This window comes from Phodopus roborovskii, unplaced genomic scaffold (assembly GCF_943737965.1).
Source record: "Phodopus roborovskii unplaced genomic scaffold, PHOROB, whole genome shotgun sequence".
Taxonomy (NCBI): Eukaryota; Metazoa; Chordata; class Mammalia; order Rodentia; family Cricetidae; genus Phodopus; species Phodopus roborovskii.
Window position 1 is genome coordinate 1,215,121 of NW_026126423.1, and position 21,354 is coordinate 1,236,474.

Consider the following 21,354-nt stretch of genomic DNA (forward strand, 5'->3'; position numbering starts at 1 on the left):
CAACTCTGCCTGCCATACCGAAGGAATCTGAATTCAAATCCAACTTCACTTGCATCCATACCTCCAGCAAGCTCTGGACTTCATCAATTTCAGCATGCTGGGCAGTGAACTAAGGTGTGACTTTAATGTGTTTCTTCTTCCCAGACATGTCTGAGCACCAGAGGTAAGTATCTGGCACACAGCTGGTGGTAAATAAATTACCAAACTGCAGGGATAACGGTGCCTTAAATATGACCAGCACATGCTCTTAGTCATAGCTCTGTTCCACTGATTGTCCTCAAAAGACAATTCCCATTTCCTGTTGCTTTTAATATCCTAAAAGGGGTTGGAATGCTACACTTCCCCATTCCAGGTGCTTTCTGAGCACATGGCCCTTTGCCGAGTCTTAGGGGTTCAGACCTATTTCTGTGAAATCACCTAGTTCACTCATGGAAGGGGATGGTGCGCATGAGCAAATTCAATCCTTAAACCAGGACAGTAAATCATTTGCCTTCTCATCCCCAGAGACACATTCAAGGGGATTCTGTTAGTCCTCCTTTCTAACAGCCATAGAAGTATTTAATACATTTTATAATGATGCTATAAAACAAAGCTTATGCAAGTTCAATACTGCTCCATTTCTGCTGTTCAGACCAATGAGATCAATTCAACACACAGAGTATATTTTGTTCTTCACAAGAATGGTTGGCTGGACTTTTTAAACCCATAATTCTCAGATTTATGATAATCTACAAACACATTAAGCTCCAGAAACCCAACTCTTTCCTCAGGTGCCTCTCTAACACCATTGCTTCTGATGTAGGAGTGGTCATTCAGCCAGTGCACCAGTGGGGGGGGAGAGAGAGAGAGAGAGAGAGAGAGAGAGAGAGAGAGAGAGAGAGAGAGAGAGAGAGAGAGAGAGAGAGTGTAAATCTGAAGGAAACCTTGGAACCCTGGGTGTCTTTCCTCAGGTGACATCCACATCTTTGTTGACATAGGTGTAGCAAGAAAAAAAAGATCCAGAGACAATTACTGGGGTTCAAGCTTTATGCTGAAGATCAGGGAAGTAAAGCAGCCAGCTACTAGTTCTTACCTCTACCTATGCTCACACCGAAGGGGTGATCCTCAAACTGCTCCCGACTTCACAACTCCTCAGATTCACTCAGACTACTATGCTCTCCTCAACATGGCTAGAATTCTCAGACTGAATGCCTCTGTTTTTATCTCTCTCAAATCCTGAGATTAAAGGCATGAGTTCTGATTCACTCTCTGGTAGCCCAGGGTAGTCTTAAACTCATAGATCCATCTACCTCTTAATCCTGAGTCCTGGGATTAAAGGTGTGTACCACTCTATAACTTGAGGCTGGCTTTGCTTTCTGAATCCTCAGGCAAGCTTTAATTAATCATAAATAATAGATCACTACAGATGGGTCTCTCAATGCTCTGGAATCTACCTAGAATAGTAGGGTGGGTGGCCACAGAGGTCCATAGGCTCTCTTGTCTCTGCCTCTCTAGGCTGGAGTTACAAATACAAACCACCCTTCCCCGCCTCATTTCCATGGGTTTGAGGATTGAGGATTCAACTCAGTCCCCGTGAGTAGAAAGGAAGCATTTTACCAAGTAGTAGATATATCTTCCTGGCCCAGCGCTATCATTATACCACACCCATATACTATTCCAGACAAGACAGTGGTGTCAGGATATGCTTAGACAGAGACAGCAACAGATGCAAGCATGGGATCAGAAGGTCTTCTACTAAAATGTAATAAATAATAGTTGGGTAGCTTTCCAGTAACAATTTTAAATTTGTCAATCAAGACTTCTTCTGTCTTACTGAGTAGTTAAATGATGCATGTGCCTGAAAGAAAATAAAACAAAGACCTTCTGAAAGCCAGAATGACATCATCTGCATTTTTAAAGGTGCAGCTATCTGATGGGACCAAGACACCTGAGAAATGAGAGACTATGAACGAAGACAGCATGAATCAGAATAAGAACCCAACCTGAGCTAAGTGTCAGTGAACATTAATAACCAGTTTTATATGAATACAGCCAAATAAAGAAAAGGTTTGACAAGAAATCAATCCCTGTACCTTGTTACTCTTTTTCCTTCTTTAAGGAAATTGGGCCACAGCCAGGAAAGGTGAGCAGAGCACTAAGGGTAATCCACCTGGCTAGTGGGAGGGTCAGAATTCCCTTCACATTGCTACATGAGTTAGGGTTCCAAAGTCCTTAATGTTTCTTCCAGATATAAAAAAATAATGATGATAATAATAATATTCATTATTATTGCTAATTGAAGTGTATCTTCCTATAGCATCCACAGGTAAAAATAACCAAAGGGGTGAAGGCTGATTGATGCTTTTGTGCAGTTTGTGGCAACTGTACACAGCAGTTTAAAATGTTATTTGTACGTATTGTAATTGCTCAAGGAGAAAGCAGCCGCTAGATTCTAGCTGCTAGATAAACGCTCCTCGGCACTCCTATTTTTAAGATGACAGGGAAGACAGGAAAGAAGCTTCACAAGGAGTGGGGCGCCAAACAGAGTTCGCTGAGGCGCAAACACAGTGAGCATGGCCAAAGCTCCCACACAGAAGGAAGGGTAAACTTGGGAAGCTAAAACATTCTATTTTATTCCATTTTCCACAGGAAAAAGGGAATGGTCATTTGTGGTAGACTCCCATGAGCATTATGTGGTCTGGCACGTCACCTTACTTTCTCAAGGCTGAAACCATTTAAAGGTAATTACAGGGGAAGGTGAGAAAACCTTTCCCAGCAGGGAAACAGGGATAGCCACAGCCTGGACAAACATCACACCTCCTAGGTCATGAGCTCTGTCCTGCTGCCAACTGTGATGTAAGAAGCAGGCCAGATGCAAAATGAGGAGACCCTTAAGGGGTTACTTAACTAAAGAACACTGGAGCAGAGAGAGTAATGTGTTCACAGGTGTATTGAGTGTATGCACATATATTGGGTTGTATAGCTAATAGAAATAAAATGGCAAAAGTAGCAGGATACACAAATGAGCCATCAGTATGTCCACTGCTGTTGGGGAACAAAAGGGGGCATAACTGAGTGCAGAGCAAGAACACTGGGCTCTGGGACCAGCTTAGCCCACCCAGCTCTGCCTACCACTGCTAGGCCACTCATACTCCACTCTGCCAAGCTTCTTGATATGGGTAGGCAGGAGGACCCCAAGTCTCTTACAAAAGTAAAGTGAATGGGCTGTGCACATCACAAAACAAATCCAGTGCTTAGTAGAGGCAAACCTTCAGCCTTCAGGAACATCCACAGATAGTGACGAATAGACTAGAACGGAACTGTCAACTAAATAATATTTTTGCCACTAATATGTCACTATCCCCACCCCCCCCCGCACCCCAGCCCACAGGGTGGTGTGGATAACATCCGACAGTGACATCTGCAGCAAGGGAACATATTAATTAGCATAGTCTACTTAAAATTAACAAATGTGTTTTCTTCTCACTGAGCCTTTTTCTATAGTCATAATGAAATAGTTCCAATTAAAAGGCAGTTGGTTCACTTCTTTATGTGAAGATAATGTAAAACAGTACTTATTTCTACAAGAAAACTATTCTCGTTAAAGGGTCCTCTGTTTTTTAAAGAAAAGTATGAAATGATGTAAATCATGTTGACGCCAGGGGAGATTCTGGGTATGGAAGAACTCACAGGAGTGACATGGGTGCTTCTGGGAGCTTCTAGAGCCTAGGGCAGAGTGCAGAACTTGATACTGAGAAGGAAGAGGGAAGTTGAAGCTGCCTCTCTTTGGTACAGAGGGGGCTTAACTAGCGGCAGGAGGAAGCCCTGACTAGCCTCAAGAAGCATCTCCTCAAGATCAAGTCATGTGGCACATGTTTAGAAAGACTCTCAGCATCAAAGCTGAGCCAGGATTTGCCCTCACAACTCTAATCTCCCTGTGAATTACAGGCAGGAAACAGCATAGGGGGCACATCCCTCAGGAACCCTGATTCACATCCCTGGCCTCTGTGCATGTGAGCCAGCCTGTTAAAGGGTAGTTTGCAGACACCATTATTCTATTATTTTCACTTTCCTGTAAGACTCAGAGAAACTCTGAAACTCTCTCTCTCTCCTCCCTTCCTTTATTTCTTTCTTATATAATGACAAGAAAATCCTAAATGAAACAACTATATTTTAACTTGAAACCAAAATAAATGCCAAGTACCTCATAAAAGAATCAGATGAGTAAGATTCAGGCTCTCACTGAGCAAACATAATAAAGACTGTTTTCTGGCATAAGCTACTTTAATAAGTAAGGTGTCTCCCTTTTGTATTTGCAGCCTTCTGAAGGCTGATTTTTAGTTTGAGGGGAAGGGTTTTGAGTTTCAGGTCAGACTGGGGTACACAGTGAGTTCCAGACCAATGGGCAGATGCAAGGGCACATGCTCTGTGACTTGCTAGCTAGGGTCAAAACTCTGTTTATATCCAAAGCCACTAGTCTACCTCTTACAAGAATATACAGATAGGAGAATAACAATATAAAGAAAGTGAAACCCGGTATTAAGTACTTGCTTGGTTCAGAGTGACTTTCTGTACAGATGTCCATGGTTGATTTTCCAGGAGTAAGATGAAGACTCATTAGCAATGGTTAGCTGAGTAATTCAACCAAAAAAACCGAAACTGGCTCAAAAAAAAAAAAAAAAAAAAAAAAAAAAGGACTTCACACTGAAAACCACTATTTAAAATAATGGTGAATGATGATGGTTCTCAATTTATTTTATTTCTATCTGTCAATATAGAGAATATCTGCTGTTGACTTTTGCAAGTCGAGCTGTGTTTTATTTCCTGCGGACAAATCTGGCTTCCCCAGACCTTTGATGACTGAAATGTTTACTTTGCTCCACCCCTTCCTGTCTTTCTCCCCATCATTCCAAACTGGACCTTTACCTATGCTCCACCCTCCAGACCTACTCGTCTACCCAAACAAAGGCTAGCATTACCAGTGTCATTTTATCGCCGGCCCCTTTCTAGGAAAGACTATTGATCTAGCCATCATTAAATCCGACATTAAACCTGCCAGCCAGGTCCTGTGGTTCTCCTTTATATGACCTGAGGTGTTCTCATTGTCCTTTAAAGTCCTATCTTGAAGTATAACCATGCATGGGTCACTGTCACAAACCCTTTCGTCACTCTCTGAACTGGTACTCTGGTCATTTCTAGCCACTGGAATTATTATTATTATTATTTTAATACCTGCTTAGTTTCTACAGATTTGTTACTTTGAGAAATCTGAGAAGTTTGGCCATCCATAATCTTATAAATAGCTTCATTATATTTGCCCCTGCACCTCAATATTCATCTTCCCTTTTCTCAACTATCTCTGAAATTGATCCCTTGGTAGATTCAAGTGCAGGACATCTCACATTCTTACAGGGCAATTTACTTCCCAGTGAAGGTCTCTGGGAAAATCAAAACAAGTTTCAGAATCAAACCTAAATCCTGTCAATGACCTCACCACATGTCTGAGAAAAGGTAACTATCCCATCTCTACCTTACCCTCTTCCAAAATCTACTGCTCAACTAAAGGAGCTCAAGTCAACATCAGATCCACTTCTTGCTGAAGTCATTCATGGAGTTCCTGGGCAGACCACAGAACCCTGGCTACAGAAGGAGGGAAGTGCACACAAGATGAACATCTGCTTCCCCTGTCACCTGGGCTCTGACCCAGGTCTTTGCCGTGTCCTGCAAGATTAGAGGACACGTCACCTCCAGGCATCATGATGCCACACAGTGGGTGTGCATAGCACAGTGCCTGTTTCAGGGTGAATGATTCAAATATGAAAATGAAGAAAAATTTTAATCATTTTTATTTGTCAGTCCATAGTGTCCATTTGTTCTAAACGTTCCTGCAGGTTTACAAAAACACTCCACTAGCATGTTGGCTTCATTAAAACCCTTGACATCTGAATGGTCCTACACTAATGCTAATTTTGGATGTTTCCCCATATTCACTTATGGAAACATCACTGGAGTCCATTCTGATACAAAATTACTGAAAACCTACACACATAAATCATTTTTATGAAGACATGGTACAGATAAAAACAATCCACACTGGAGGGGCTCCCCACCCTCTATTTATTAAGAAATGATGACTAGAAGAAAATGCTGCCCCCCCCCAGTTATGAGCTGCTATTGGTTACACTGAGAATGTGTTAATTAACATTGAAAATACATCTTCTTTTCCACATCTGACCTATTGTACTTGGGGTATTCATCAATGGCTGCTAAATGGATAGAATTAAGTAGCAGAGGAAATATCAAATTGCCTGTCAAAAAGTCTGAGGATAATTTAAAAAAAAAAGTCTCCCAAATTTTCTAAGGTTTTAAAAAATAATATACTCCAAATAAGTAAAAGTTTTCATAATTAATTTTGGAAAGAAACACATATTCTTTCCTAAATGTTTTATTTCCATGGGTTTATGTGTGTGTCCTTGTTTGGGGATATATGCACGTAAGTACTTGGCGAAGGCCAGATGAGGGTATCAGGTCCCCTGAAGCTGGAGTCACGGGCAGTTGTGAGTCACCCAGTGTGGATGTTGGGAACCCAGCTAAGGTCCTCTGACAAACAGGAAGCCTTCTTAGTTGCTGAGACATCTCTTTAAACACCATAAATTTTTTTTAAATAAAATCTTAAAAATTACGTTAGGGAGATTAAAGTTGAAGATCTGCATTATGCAAATTACTTTTGCAGGTTTCAGTTCTCAAAAACCTGTAATCAATGATCTCAGAGGATCTGACAAAAATATGTAATAAAGAGCCCCCATCATCCACAACCCCTCATCCTTTACAGCTTGACTGCTTTAAAATAATCGTATTCAACAAATAAAAGAAACACACAATTACTTTTTGACATAAAGGATATATATATTGCAATGCAAAGCTTAGAGAAAATAAAATCGCTTACAATTCTATGAGCATTTGGTAATTATTAATGGGCCCAGGCGTGACATGCAAGCAAGATGTCAAATCTTTACATAAGAAATTACAAGAAGACATATATAAAGGGTAAGACAATAATGTGAACAACACAATAGGGATGCTATCAATTACAATCATTAGGCTATCAAAATCAAAATAAAGAGTGAAAAATTGCATGGGAAAAAACTTAAAATGTATGTTGAAATATTATGTGATATAATTATTTACTCATCACAAGTAATCACAGGGAGCTATGATTGGGCTTTTCTGTACTTCTGAGACAATGAATCTTTCCTCACAGAAAAATAATTCAAGAAAGTATTTTTAAGACCTCTAAGTTTTCAAACCAATAAACCCAGATGTGAAATCAAATCCTTAAGTGTTTCACAGACGTGGCACAGGGATAGTTGAGGAAGTTTACTTTGTGAGGTTTTGCTGACAGGGATTTCCTCCCAGGAACTTCCGGCCAGGTTAAGAGACAAAATGTCAGAAGAGAAGCGTTAAAAAAAATATGGGCATACATACTAAAACGCATTGGGAACTAGGGTAGAGCTTGCTATATGAGGGTTCCAGGAAGTCCCAGATGACATAAGAGTTAAGCTTGTTCTTGAAAATGGATATAGAGTTCATATCAAGGGGAAGGATATTTACCAAGAATAGGGAAATTTCCTGACATAGTCATTCTTCAATAAATGGATAATAGAGTGTTTTCCCTCTGGAAACCAGTGGGTTTGTAGCAGGTACTTGCTATAGGCATTGATGGGTAGGAATCTAAACATTTATAGGGAAGATATCAGTGACTTTAATTTGAGCTAGAATACTGGCTCTGGAATTTACAACAAAACCCAAGATAAAAGTGGGCTTAAGTATGTATTTTAAAAACATCATTTATTTGGATCAACAGTAACTTGGGTGCGGTGGCTCATATGCAAATCTGAGACTATCTGTGTCAGTGTCTAAAGTCTACTGAATGTATAACATCTGATTCATGACCAGAATGGCATCTTCAGCTTCTATCATTCTAAATATATTGGCAAGAAAGGGAAAGGGAGACGGAAAATGCATTTTAATTTTGCTTAGCTGCATATTCTCAAAGTAATGTGTGTGATTTTTGCTTGAATTCCCTGAACTGAAACTTAGCTCATCTGCTATGGATAGCTACAAAAGTAGGCTTGGCCCACACTCAGCCTTCAGGTGAGCAACCCTATGAACAGGTTAGAAAAGTTAAGACCTAGAGAATATACATTGAGAAACAACAACAGCATACACTCAACTCAGTCTGATGGAACAGCATTTCAAGGTGTCCTCTATGGAAAAGGTAATCCAAAAATTACGTTTATCTTAACTCTTCTTGACATCTTAAAATCAAACAAGTACTTCAAGTATACATACATCCAAACTAAATATGAATACCGTAAACACTTGTTAAAACTATTATAGAACACAATTTACAATTTAGGTTATAAACTATTAAAATTTGCACTATGCAATCATCATGGGCAATGCACTACCCCCTTTCTTTATGCAAATTCTTTCTATTTGGTGATGTGTGAAGACAGAACACAAAAGTTGACATCTTTTTGGGCAGGGTTTCTTTACTCTTTCCTGTTGTGCTTTATACTCCAAGCTCCTGGCCTGTAAGCTTGTGAGTAATTCTATCTGTACCCTTCACTCTGCCATAGGAATGCTGGGAAGACAGATATGTGCCACAGCACCCAGCTTTTCATGTGGATTCCTAAGATCAAACTTGTGTCATCAGGCTTCTGCATCTTCACCCACTGAACCAAATCCCCAGGCCTTGTTTTGCACGCTAAAAAAATATTTCATTAATTGATTTTGAGGGGGAGGGAGGAGACAGACACACAATAATGTTTTCCAACAAATATTATTTAATGGAAATTTTGGGGGAAGGAAAGAGGAAATCCAGTCTGGAACCCTCCTTTCACTAGATGGCTGAGTTGCACCAAGAGTTACTCAGAGAATTTCAGGTTTGCTTTGAAATTGAGTCCCATGTCTCCTCCATGTTATAGCTCTGGACCTTAAGTTAAGGTCATGCTGGTCATGTGGGGTCTGAATTTACCTTTAAAATATTACTTGTCCTTGGAAATAGACATGTGTCCTAATTTTCACATGTATAAAAATGGACACCTAGTGAGCTAATATTTGGTTCATTCATTGTTTAAAATAGAACCTGAAATATCAGCTATTATCTGAAAATGGTTCATACTGCTCCACAGCAGAGAAAAGAATGAAAGCATATTGGAGGTCAATCAATATACATTATTTTGACACACAATCTCTTAGCCTACAATTTATTTTTTCCAATTGGACTTCTGATATTTGTATAATATTATCTTATTCAAAGACTTACTGACATATCTTAAAACCAACAAAGATATTATTATAAAGACAGCCCGAGCTTGGAGCTGGCCCTGCTGGAGCTACACGGGCTGTAGCACCCGGGAGAGTGGGCCCTGCACCTCACCTGGTAAGCTCAAACACTAGAGCTGCCCATTGGCAGGGGTGCTGGTGAGCTGGCCCTGTGGTTATCAGAGCAGAAGGGGTGACCTCATCCCCCAGTCTGTCATGTGGTGGTATGGGTGAGGGGGAAAATGCACCCCCTTGCCCCTATCCACCGATGACATAACGTAAGGCAGTAGAGTGGGCTCCAGGACATGAGATTGGAAGAACTAGCCTTACCTCTCACCTGCTACAGCACTTGGGAGAATGGGCCCTGAACCTCACCTGGGAAACACAATAGAGCAGCTCCCTCATCCCCAGGTGTGAGAACAGGAGAACCACCCCACCCTTTGATGTTTACAGCATAGAGTTAGCTAGCCAGTGTGGTGCTGGAGAGCTTGCCTCAGCAATAAGGATAAGGTGGAACTGGCAGGTTGACCAAGCCAGCTACCACCCAGGTCCATAACCAGGGCTATGACTTGGTCCTCCCCAACATCTACCGCATCTGTGATTGCCTGAAGCAAATGAAGAGACTGATCCAAAGCTGCAGGATCTCCATGACACAGGGTAACAACTGGATATCCTAGAGGAGTCCCAGAGAGGGCCCAGTATCTATAGTGTAGCAGAAACTAGAGGCCTCAAACCAGACCAGTGACTCTCTGCAATGCATACTTGCAAAAAAAAAAAAAAAAAAAAAAGATGGACTAGAGGATACACCGTGATGAGATTTTTATTTTTTATTTTTTATTTTTTTTCCATTTTAGGGTAGGGATTGGAAGAGCAAAGTCTAAGGGGTGGGCAGATAAATGGGATTGGGACACATGATGCAAAATCCATAATCAGCAAAAAGTTAGAAAAGAAAAGATACAGAGTAAACCATCTCCAAATTGTGTTTGATTCCTGAGGAAATCTATGCCATTCTGACTCAAGAACAAGAAAGCTACATACAACTGAACATGTAAAATCCAGGGAATACACACTGCATTGATGGTTCTACAAACGACTATTTTAAAAAAGTCCATCACCAAATTTGGAAAATAAAGTGTATTCGTATCACAATGGTGTCAGCTATCAAAAGAATCACTGTTTTGACCATAGATTCCTAAAACTTTCGCATGTTTAGTTAGTTACTTGTGATTTGAAAATATTCATCAGTTAATATTTTGTAGTTTATTTTTCATTTTCTTCCTTTAAACTGATGTTCTCATGATGATCAATGCTGATGAAAATTTCATTTTTTTCTTACTAAATTTTTACTAAAATCACTAAAATTAACTCAGCTGTGGCCTAAGAACCTCAAGAACCTACCTATGCCTCCCCCCTTCACTCAGTCCTCTTGGTCTGTCCTTGTATCAATAAGAAATTCTAAAATCCATGCTATTGTTCAAATGGCTGATACTGCAAGTCACTAAGCAGGAGGACAAAACCGCGCGATGGCACAATAAAAGCAGCTCTAACAGTAAGAAAGAAGTTCCTGGTGGCCATTCACTCTGCCCCTGCTACAGCCACGCCCTTTCACTAAACCGAGGCTGCCAGTGTGAGAAGGCTCTCCACTGAACGGAGTAGGAAGCAGACGGGTGGAGTGACTGTGGTACACTGCCAGCAACTAGTGAACTAGAATAATCGATGGCTTGCCCAGACACCTTGCTGGGCAGGGTGAAACTACAGTTTCATGTTGTCATTAGCTAAGACACAACAGGTGATCTGCACCACAGTGATGGAATCTCATGTCTTACTCTGACCCCACCATACCCTTTACTCCCAGCACTCAGGAGGCAGAGGCAAACAGATCTCTGTGAGTTTGAGGCCAGCCTGGTCTAGAGAGCGAGTTCCAGGACAGGCTCCAAAGCTCCAGAAAAACCCTGTCTCGGAGAACCAAAAACAAAGACACAAACCAACACACATTTGTGATGAACTGGCTCAGCCAGTTTAATGCGTGAGTACCAGATTATGTTATGTCTACATAACTACAGTAATAATGTAACTGGCCACAAACTGTTTGGCCAAAGAGAAGAAAAATGGTTGGGGGGGGGGAACTTTACTGTTTCCTTAACTGAAAGTCTCAACCTCAAGGAGAGTTATTTTATATCAACAATGAAGACAATTTGCTAACTTTAACCTAGTTTGACATATATTTAATAAGTTAAGGCTAAGCTAAGCCCCACCCCCTCGCCTTTGAAGACATTGGAGACTAATGTTTAGAACGTGCTAAGAGAATTTAAAAGAAACAAAACCTTTGTTTCGGGATTGAGACTATCTGATCATTGCTCATTTACCACATAATATCTAAATGTGCACACTAGATGAAAACATACTTTACTGGACCTGAAAGATGGTTCTGCATATCCACACCACCAGTGATGTGAGCACAGCTGCCACTCCCGACAACGGCCAAACAATGGGAGCATTAGCTGGAAATTTAAAAGGCCATTTCACCTTTCTATTTATTGAGCAAGCTGCTTCAGAATGGTGGCATACGTGGTCCCACCATGAACACGAGCCCTGGGCAGCACTTCTTAGGCTGTGAAGTGAGTCGCTTGCTCAGAGGACATGCTCTGTGGGTTACGATGATGGTAGATAAGGCCCAGTTAGGGTGTTTTTGTTGTTGTTTAGCTGTGCCTTAAGTTAAAGAATCAGATTATTACTTTACAGAATACCAGAGCAAATGTGTCTATCACTCTGAGAAAGGGGAAATGGACAGTAAAAGCTCCTTTGTTTGAAATGGGAAGTAAACGACTCTATGTCATTTCAGTCATTTCTCCTTTGTAAGCAATAAGAGACAAGGACTTCTGAAGGCAAGACTCAGCTAAACCTACTGTGTGCAAGCCACAGATGGAAAACAGATCAGATGGCAAACTCACAGATCAGCCTTCCCTACAGGGCACCTTCTAAAGTGGAATTAGGTCCATGTATTAAAAGTAGGCGTGTATACTCATTATTAAATTGTGTGTGTGTGTGTGTGTGTGTGTGTGTGTGTGATAGGAATATGGGAGGAGTATAGGGAAGTTCTCTCCTTTCACCACGTGGGCTCCCAGGGATAAGACTCAAGTGGTCATTCTTGGCAGAAAGAGCCCATACCTGCTGAACCATCTCAGGGATCCCCAAAGGGAATTTTAAATATCAGAATTTCTAACACTCAGCACAAAATCCAAAGGAAACCAAAGAAACACTTTCTTTAAGAAAAATACTATCTCAAATGTAACAAAAAAAGTATGATGCTGACAAGACAGGTAGCATAAATAAAATGATCATATTAATGTTCATTCTTACATAGGAGCTCATATACAAATTTGGTGACCCAAATTCAAGAAGACAAAAAAAAGCATATTCTCTCTTATGTATAAATCCTAGCCTATAATGTAATACATATATATATACATATATATATAGTGTTATATAAACATATATATGCACATGTATATATACATATATTATATATATATATATATCTTATACCCACCTATATGGAATGTATGTCTATATATAGATATATATGCATATTGAATGGGTATGAGTATATGCATATGTAATCACATATAACACATAGATAAGTTCAGGCAGGTTTGAAAAGATACCAAAGGAATAAAAGTAGATGTTGAAGAAGGGCAGAAGGAAGGCCAAAGGACACACATGGCAGGAAAGAGGTAAAGAGACTGGGGCTGAATATAAGACGAGATCGGGCCAGTTGGGGTTGTGAAGGGCAAAGAGCAATCTCAGAACACACACTTGTTTGAAAATGCCATAATGATATCAATGCATTGCATATTAATTGAAAAAAAAAAGATTTAAGTAGAAAAAGAATGGACCCCAAAGAAAAACTCATCGCACACTTGACTTATTTTTGTATTATTTCCTTCCCCAGTAATCCTATTATTCTCTCAAAGAATTTTATGATTGCAAATTAAACAATTGTTCCTTCAGAAGCTGAGAGTATTAAGAAAACAACAAGGAAGCTTCCAGAGAGAAGGCAGCAGGGCAAGCTTCACTCAGTCACAGAGCCCTGAGGACCAAACCCTAGACCTGCAGGAATTCAATGACAGACTTGTCTCCTGGACTGGCACGGGCCCTGGTGTCACATGGGCAGAGATGAACCACAGAGAAACTAATTAGACAGTAAAACTGAGTCAAACAGTTCCCATGTAAGCAGCTTAGAGACCTCATTCAGAATAGTAAAGAGAATGTTAGAATTCCCTGGAAAGGACATGATTAGTCTCTGGGTGTGTTCACCATCATCTTAAAATCAGCATACTCCTGCTTATCCAAAAATATTTTAAGTTGAATTCTATGTCATTATCATATGTTAAAAGTCACAAAGTAATACTTTTTATCTCTGTGTATCTTCTAGATATAGATTTACACACACACACACACACACACACACACACACACACACATGCAAGGCAGGAGGAACTGTTACAGGGTCCCTTTAGGTACAGGGATCCTTTAAGTTCTTTAGGTTTAACATATACAAAAGCATACAGGGTTTATTTAAAGCTCTTGCACCTTCCCTGAAAGACTAACAAAGCTCTCAAACTGCTCTCTGTGCCCCATCACAAGGCAATGGTGACTCAATGATGTTGCTAACAAAATACAGAAGGACCTCAACCCCCAAGATGCAATGAAAGCCAGGACATACCCACATGAATGGTGTCTCTCAGACAAGATATTTGTGTTTTCATGAGACATGCAGAAATATTTGTTAATATTTGTTGATTTATTTTTTGTTTTTGTTTTGTACTCTTCATTTTATTATTTTACTATGGGGAGAAGACAAATCCTAATATACATACCTCTTATTTCTTTTCCCTTTGGTAAAATCCAAACATCACCCCATTTTGCACAAACGTCTCTCAATAATAATGTAACTGACACTTTAAAAGGCTGGTTTTACTCTTATTCTTTAACAAACCAAGCCCCTTACCTAATCCATTTTCATTTGAACTTATTAATTTGTTAGGCAAACATTTCCTGCCCAATAAAAAAGAAAAAACTCTCAATCACAGCTTCATTCATGACACCACCATATCTTTCAAAAGGATAAAGGAGCTTCCTGATTTCCCTTGCAGCTAAGAGAAATGCAAGGTCAGATATAAGTAAAACACAGTTCAGCAGATACAAAATCTATATTATACATTTAAAAACATATCTGATAAAAACAAGTTTAAAGCATGAAAGCGGTTGCTCCAAATTTTAATATTTATCTCTTTCCTACTAAGTCACTAATTAACCTATAGATTTTTTTTTTTTTTTAATGACCTCTGGTGTTGGGAAAATGGCACATGCTGGTCGTTCATCCATAGGACATCAGTTTCTTTCCCAGCACCCATAACAGGTGGCCCTATAAATCCAGCTCCAAGGGACCTGATGTCTTTTCCTGGCCTCTGCAGGCACCTGCAGATGGTAGAAAGCGCATGTGCGCGCACACACACACACACACACACACACACACACACACACACTTGCACACAGGAGCACACACACACACACAATTTCACATAACATGTACATTTACACATACACAAATTTAAAAAGAGATCTCTTTTTAAAAAATAGAAAAGACTTCTAAGTTATAGTATTAAATTAACACAATAGGTCAAACTTCTAAATTACTGCATTAAGACCAAGATTAATAAATTTGAGGAAAAAAAGTCAGAAGTAGGGAACAGGAAGAAAAGGATACCTGCTGTTTAAATTATTGATATTTAACTGCTGTTTAAATATTGAAATGACTGACATACACAGAAATATACACCCTGGGAATCCCATATGTTTCCATTATGCTGTTATTATAATTTACTACGTGCAAACCAGCCAAGTATTTCCATTAAAGCTCTTCTAAAGTGGAAGGACATTCACAGTGCAGGGCAACTGTGAAGCTGAGACATGCCGACAAGTGCTGGGCAAGGCTAGGTCTTCAGCCACGAGACCCCAGACCATTATTTAAACCAGGCCTCTCCACACAGCTCCTTCTCCGGAGCAGCATTATGACCCTTACATACACAAAGTCTCTTTTCCATATTTAGAACCCCTGAAAGCATTTGCTTTATGGGGGCCAGTGGCTGACTTTGATCCGTGTTCCCATTTGGAAATGCTAACCGCGTTTCTTTCAGTACCTCTTTTTCATTTGTTCAACAGAAGGTCAACTGTGCAAGACCAAGAAATGAAAAGATGGGCAAATAGACTTTACCAGCAACTGTGTGTGTGTGTGTGTGTGTGTGTGTGTGTGTGTGTGTGTGTGTGTGTGCATGCGTGTGCGCGCGCGCACGTGCGTTTGCAAGCACGCGCCACCCCCACAGGCCAGACCAGAACTAAACTGACTTGCCTGCACTGGGCCTGATACCAAGAGTAGGCTTAGGGCTGCAAAGAGAGCCCTGAGAATTTGGCCACTGAATCTGCAAATGGGCAGAAAGCCTCAGAGGTAATAGTCTGTCCCCATGTAAACTAAGTACATGCTGCTTCATGGTGACAAACGATAGTAGGGGAAGAATAAACACTGATCTTTTAGGTCTCACTAGGAATCTAAGCTGCACTTAGCTCTCCCCAGAGTCCCAGGCAAGGGGAATTCTAATTGACGTCAGCTGCTTCAAAGGAAGGGATACCATGACCTTAAACTTGGCCCCAGGTCCACTCACATCCAGGAAGGGAGCCAGAGGTTTCTCCTGGCAACTGCCTGACATGCTAAATGGCAGGCCTAGCCACTGAGGGAATCCTGACCTGCACAGGACAAATCCCCCACTGCAGGAAGCACACAAAGCAGACAGATGAGCAGTTCCCCCAGATGATACTGGCCTATCCCCTCAGCCCCAGCTCAGAAACCAGGTTCTAAATACTGCTCAGCAGAAGCTAAAGCTCCTGCCCTGCCTCTGCTCTACAAAGGAAAAGTACTCTACCTCATAGGGGAAAACGGGAACATAAGGCCCCCTAGAAGAAATGCAGTACACTGGGTCTCGCCAGGAACGATCTAACCTCAGTCAAGAGGCCTTTTATGGGTACTTGTTTGTAAAACACAAATTAAATATTAGTTTGAAAGTCAACATAAACAACCACTCTTTAAAAGGCTCTGTAATAAAAATCAGAGCCATCTTCCCTCCTCTGCCAAAATCAGAGCTCCTTGGAAGAGCAGGAAGGGTGCCTGACTACTCTTTCCCAATAATTCTCCCCTACCCTCCCTTCATTCTCATTTGGGATTACGAACCCTGTTCCAACACATCTCTTGCTGGCCACCTTCCTGCTGCTCATACAAAGGCACTGACCCAGATCATTCTACACCTCTACCCCTTGCCTACACAACTCGAACTTCAAGTCTCCGTGAACATACCTGGCCACAAAACAAAAAAAGATCTGTATCAGTTTATGCTGTTAAGTGCTAGCCAGGACTCTATTCTGCAGCTTTTTTGTATAAGGAAATGATATAGGGATGAAATAAAACATAACCCGCTACACTTTCTAAGATCTTCCTGCGTTCTTTTTTCTGGCACCTTCAACATTATCAGACTCCTCTGCCGCAGCTCTTAACAACTTACAGAGTAGCACCTACCTGTGGTGTGGAAAAAGGTGACACCCTGACAGTTCTAGACTTCTCAAGAGGTCTAGTCCAGATCTACCATAAGGTAGGTCCCACTTAGCTGTTTTTCTTTTCTTTTCTATTTATTTATTGTTTGCTTGTGTGTTTTTTTTTTCCCTTTTCTTGTTTTAGCTCAAAAAAAAAAAAAAAATCAGTGGACAGTGTCTCTGAAACTACTTCTATTTAGAACATTAGAAAGAGTTTGAACGTTGAGTTAGCTATACTTACAAATGTAGGTCAAGGCCTTTAGTTTAATCAGTGCTTTGATGTGTCTATCTTTGGGTAAGCATTGTTTCCTGCAATAGTCTGTGTCCTTGGAAGGTGGCAACCAGCCCTTACTCACAAGTATGCATTCCACATCATGGATACCAGAGGTATATGCCCCATAAATAACTATCATGTTGAATGTCCACACTGAGTAGTCATGCTAAATCTGTATATATTTGCAAAGGAACAGCCATAAAATGCAACCCAACTTTTAAGAAGTCCAAGGAAAAGTGATTTTCGTCCTCAAATGCCTCGGCAAGAAAATATACTCTTCAGAATTTATCTGCAGAATTGGGAGTTTTCATTTCTGATCAGACAGTTTGGTGTAGAGAAAAGGGTAGAGCTGCTTTCATGCCTGCCATTCCCCTTGTCTAGCTTGGGAAATCACAGAAGAAAGCTTGATTGCTTTCAGAAGTCCCCAGTCAAAAGGGCAGCCTTCAGGAAGACACAACACAGCAGGATGCTTCCTGTCACTTCTGACTTCCTCAAAATACAATGTACAACATTTTAAAAGAAGAAGTAGCAAATAAGCACAAACCATGGTGTATTTAATCATTATTATATATATGATATATGTTTAATCATACACACACACACACACACACACACACACACACACACACACACACACACACACACACACACACACACACGGATGAATATCCAGATTGCCAATTACCAGGACACCAGTAGTTCTGGGGTTCAACACCAATAAGCAAACCATGAGTAGATTGTAGTGGGTGTAAGAACCACTCTATTCTACACAGAAAATGCTTTTTAATTAATAAAAAGCACTAAAGAGACGCAAGAAAGTGAAAGGCCAGCAAACACTATATACAATATTTACCATTTGCTTTGTTTTGAGTTCCTATTGACCTTCTCTACTTAATGTGGAACTGCATGCATGCACACCCTAGTACTCATAAACATGCAGAATATACATACCCCACAATCACATATATGTGAACATAAGAAAAATGAAAAACAAACGCCCTAAAGTCAGACTTCAGGCCTTTGTCTCCCCAAAACATATTTACATCAACTTCATCTTTCTTCCCAGATCTCCACTGCCTAGTCCTGGCCCCTTATATTCTCTCCTTTCTTCTCTGAATTCTTTCACATATTGTCATTTATAGTGGTAATCAGAATCATATAAAGGATACTTTATCTTGAAAGTTTTCAAGTATAAACTAAATGTACTTTGCTGATTCAATTATCCAAACAAATAAACTCTAAGTTAAAATATAAATATCTGACCGGCTCAGCTGTCCAAATAAAGTAAAATCTCAGAATACAACAACCAGATACCATACAACATTACCAAGGTCTTAAGTCAAGGCTCAGGACCCCACTTTCCAGAGGACTTGGTGGGAGATGCTTTCCCAACTTTGGAGTACTAACAGGGACTTGACAAGTTAAATATCCCTAATTAAAAAATCTGAAATCTGACATGTATGGTTCCTTGAATATTTGGATGGCCCTGTTACACAGACGGCTTCAGATTTGGGAGGAGTCTATATTCCAAGTTGTGGCTATTTCACTTTTACTCCAAAACATTAAGAAAAGCTTCAGGATTTTCTTGATCAGTATGTTCTGCTTTTCCTTTCCAGCGTGCCCATGTCTAAGCTTATGTTCAGAAAGTCATGTGTGGGACTTTGTTCCACACTGTAGCTGCTGTGGTCTGAACCCTGAGGTCTCCCCCAGATTCCTGTGTGGAAATCTAATACCCAAGTGAGAGACTCAGGAAGGTTTCATGAAAGGGACTCTACAACCCTTGTGAATGGACTCAGTGTCTATGGACTAAGGAGCCCGCCCCCAAGCTTCTCCCATGTACAGACACAGGAGAAGCCATTGTGTGTGAACCAGGGAACAGGCCCTAACCAGGGGACATTAAATCTGCCAACATCAGATTCTCAGCCACTGGTACTATGAGAAATAGATGTCTGTTGCTTATAAATGAGTTGGTTTTAGATAATTCTGTATAGCTGCCTAGACAGACAAAGACATTAGCATTCTAGTGAAATAAACATAAAATCGTTTCTCCCCTTTACCTAAATGTTACAATAAATCCTTTTTGCCCATTCTCTTTGTCACTAATATTTTATCTTTATATATACAGAAAAATGGAGTAGTGACCCCTACCAAGATACCTGCTGGTCTTTCTTAAAAGATTCTGCATTCATCACAAAGTGCAATCATACCTCTAAGACAAAACTATGTCCTGCTGACTACAGGCTTCTTTCCCCTCAGATAAAGTTGCAGGTAATTGTTTCGTGATTTCCACACATCTTCATAAGAGCCAGGTGTGTTCTTTATGGAATCAAGGAGTAGCCATCCTTAGACTACACACAAGATATGGCTCAGGGATAAAACCACATGAGCCCAGTTCTTCCACAGTCTTCCTGTGTCTTCTTCCAGGGCAAGCTAACAGAACAGAGATGACTGGGCCACTCCACAAAATACATTACCTTAAACATTTATTTTCTATTTCTTTCTAGATATATGTATAATTATCACCTCCATTAACACCTACTGGGCTCATTAGTGAATTTAACATGAAATCTTCTTTTGGAAGCTGCACACTGTCATGTGAAGGGTGGGGGGGGATAAGCTAATAAAATATTATGCCATTTATTCTTATTGGTAACAAATAAATATAATCATAAATACATTATCTAATGCTTACACATCATCATTAATGTAAGAAGGCAATTGTAGTCAAGTTTTGAGATAATTTTGCTTCTGTGGACACTTAACTAGTATTTAACTACTAATTTTCTTTCGTTTTATTTTTAGGGTTTCATCCCTGGTGACAGCCAAGCACCATTATGTCCTTGCATCATTAGGAGGAGATAATACAGGACTCCATCTGATAATGTGGAAACTAGGGCTTCCTCTGCTGTCCACAGGTTTGTGGCTTGATTTAGTGACAATGGCCTGGTACAGGGTGAGTCCCAACAGAAATGTTGCTTTCTGCTGTTTAATTGAGACCTGGGTCAACACTGGAACTGCTAACCAAAACTAAACTGTGGGTGATGCCCACTTCTCTGGACTAGATTACCCTTGACGACTTTGCAGTCTTCAAAGGTCTATTCTGATACTCAAGGACACATACCACTCTCCTAATAGTCATATTCAAATACGTACTTCAAGAACAATAGCAAAAGCACTGAATACCCAGATCAAAAACACAAGCACATATGAGACTCTTTCAACGTCTCTTTTCTTTCAAATAGTCTACATTGAAATGCTTTCCCTTGCGGAGTTAAAAATATTAAAAAAATAAATAAACATTTTCAGCTTCAATTAAAATAAAAGCCTATACTCTCAGCAGACTCCATAAACAGATTGCATTCTCTAGGTATGAGATACTCTGTTTATAAGTTTTAATGCTTAAGACACAAAAGTAGCATGCTTAAAACAAAATACTTATCTTTGTAAGAACAGTGACAGAACACACCCATTTAGGAAGTAACCATCCCCACCCTCACTCACACACACACACACACACACACACACACCACACACACACACACACACACACACACACAGAGAGAGAGAGAGAGAGAGAGAGAGAGAGAGAGAGAGAGAGAGAGAACAAACAAAACAGGAAAAAGGCCACCTAGCCTCTGGCCTCCTTGGTCAAGTCCAGTCTGTCCTTCCTCCACTTTAATGTGGACCAGGACACTTAATGAAAACACAGAACGCTGGGGCTGAGCCCAAGGACTCTGATTCAACAGTTTCAGGGCAGAGCTGAGAATCTACATTTTAACAAGTTCTCAGGTACTGATGAGGGGATCATCAGCCTTGGGTTCATCCTCAGAGCACCCATTCACTCTGCTTCACTTAGACATGGACACCACCTCTGCAGGATGCTGAGGACACTTTGTCTAACCTCGCCACGATACCACAGGGTTTCTGTTGACAAACACTGTCAATTAATTATATCTGCAGCAACGATGTAGCACATTACTTTTGAGATCACGGTAACTCAATTTTGTAGACAATTGGTGAAAATGAAAATATTTCTATGCACAGACGATATCCTTAATCCCTTAAGAATGCCCAGACTCAATGGTAAAAGCAGAGGATGTGCGAGGTGTCTGAAGGCTCATGAGTGGGTA

At 40.4% G+C, this 21,354-nt stretch overlaps 1 protein-coding gene across 2 annotated transcripts in view; it reads right to left on the bottom strand.

Annotated features, from left to right (window-relative positions):
* Ppp3ca (protein phosphatase 3 catalytic subunit alpha) overlaps window positions 1-21,354 on the bottom strand; it is a 287,711-nt gene that overhangs the window by 127,452 nt on the left and 138,905 nt on the right. The gene's annotated exons all lie outside the window — the stretch shown is intronic.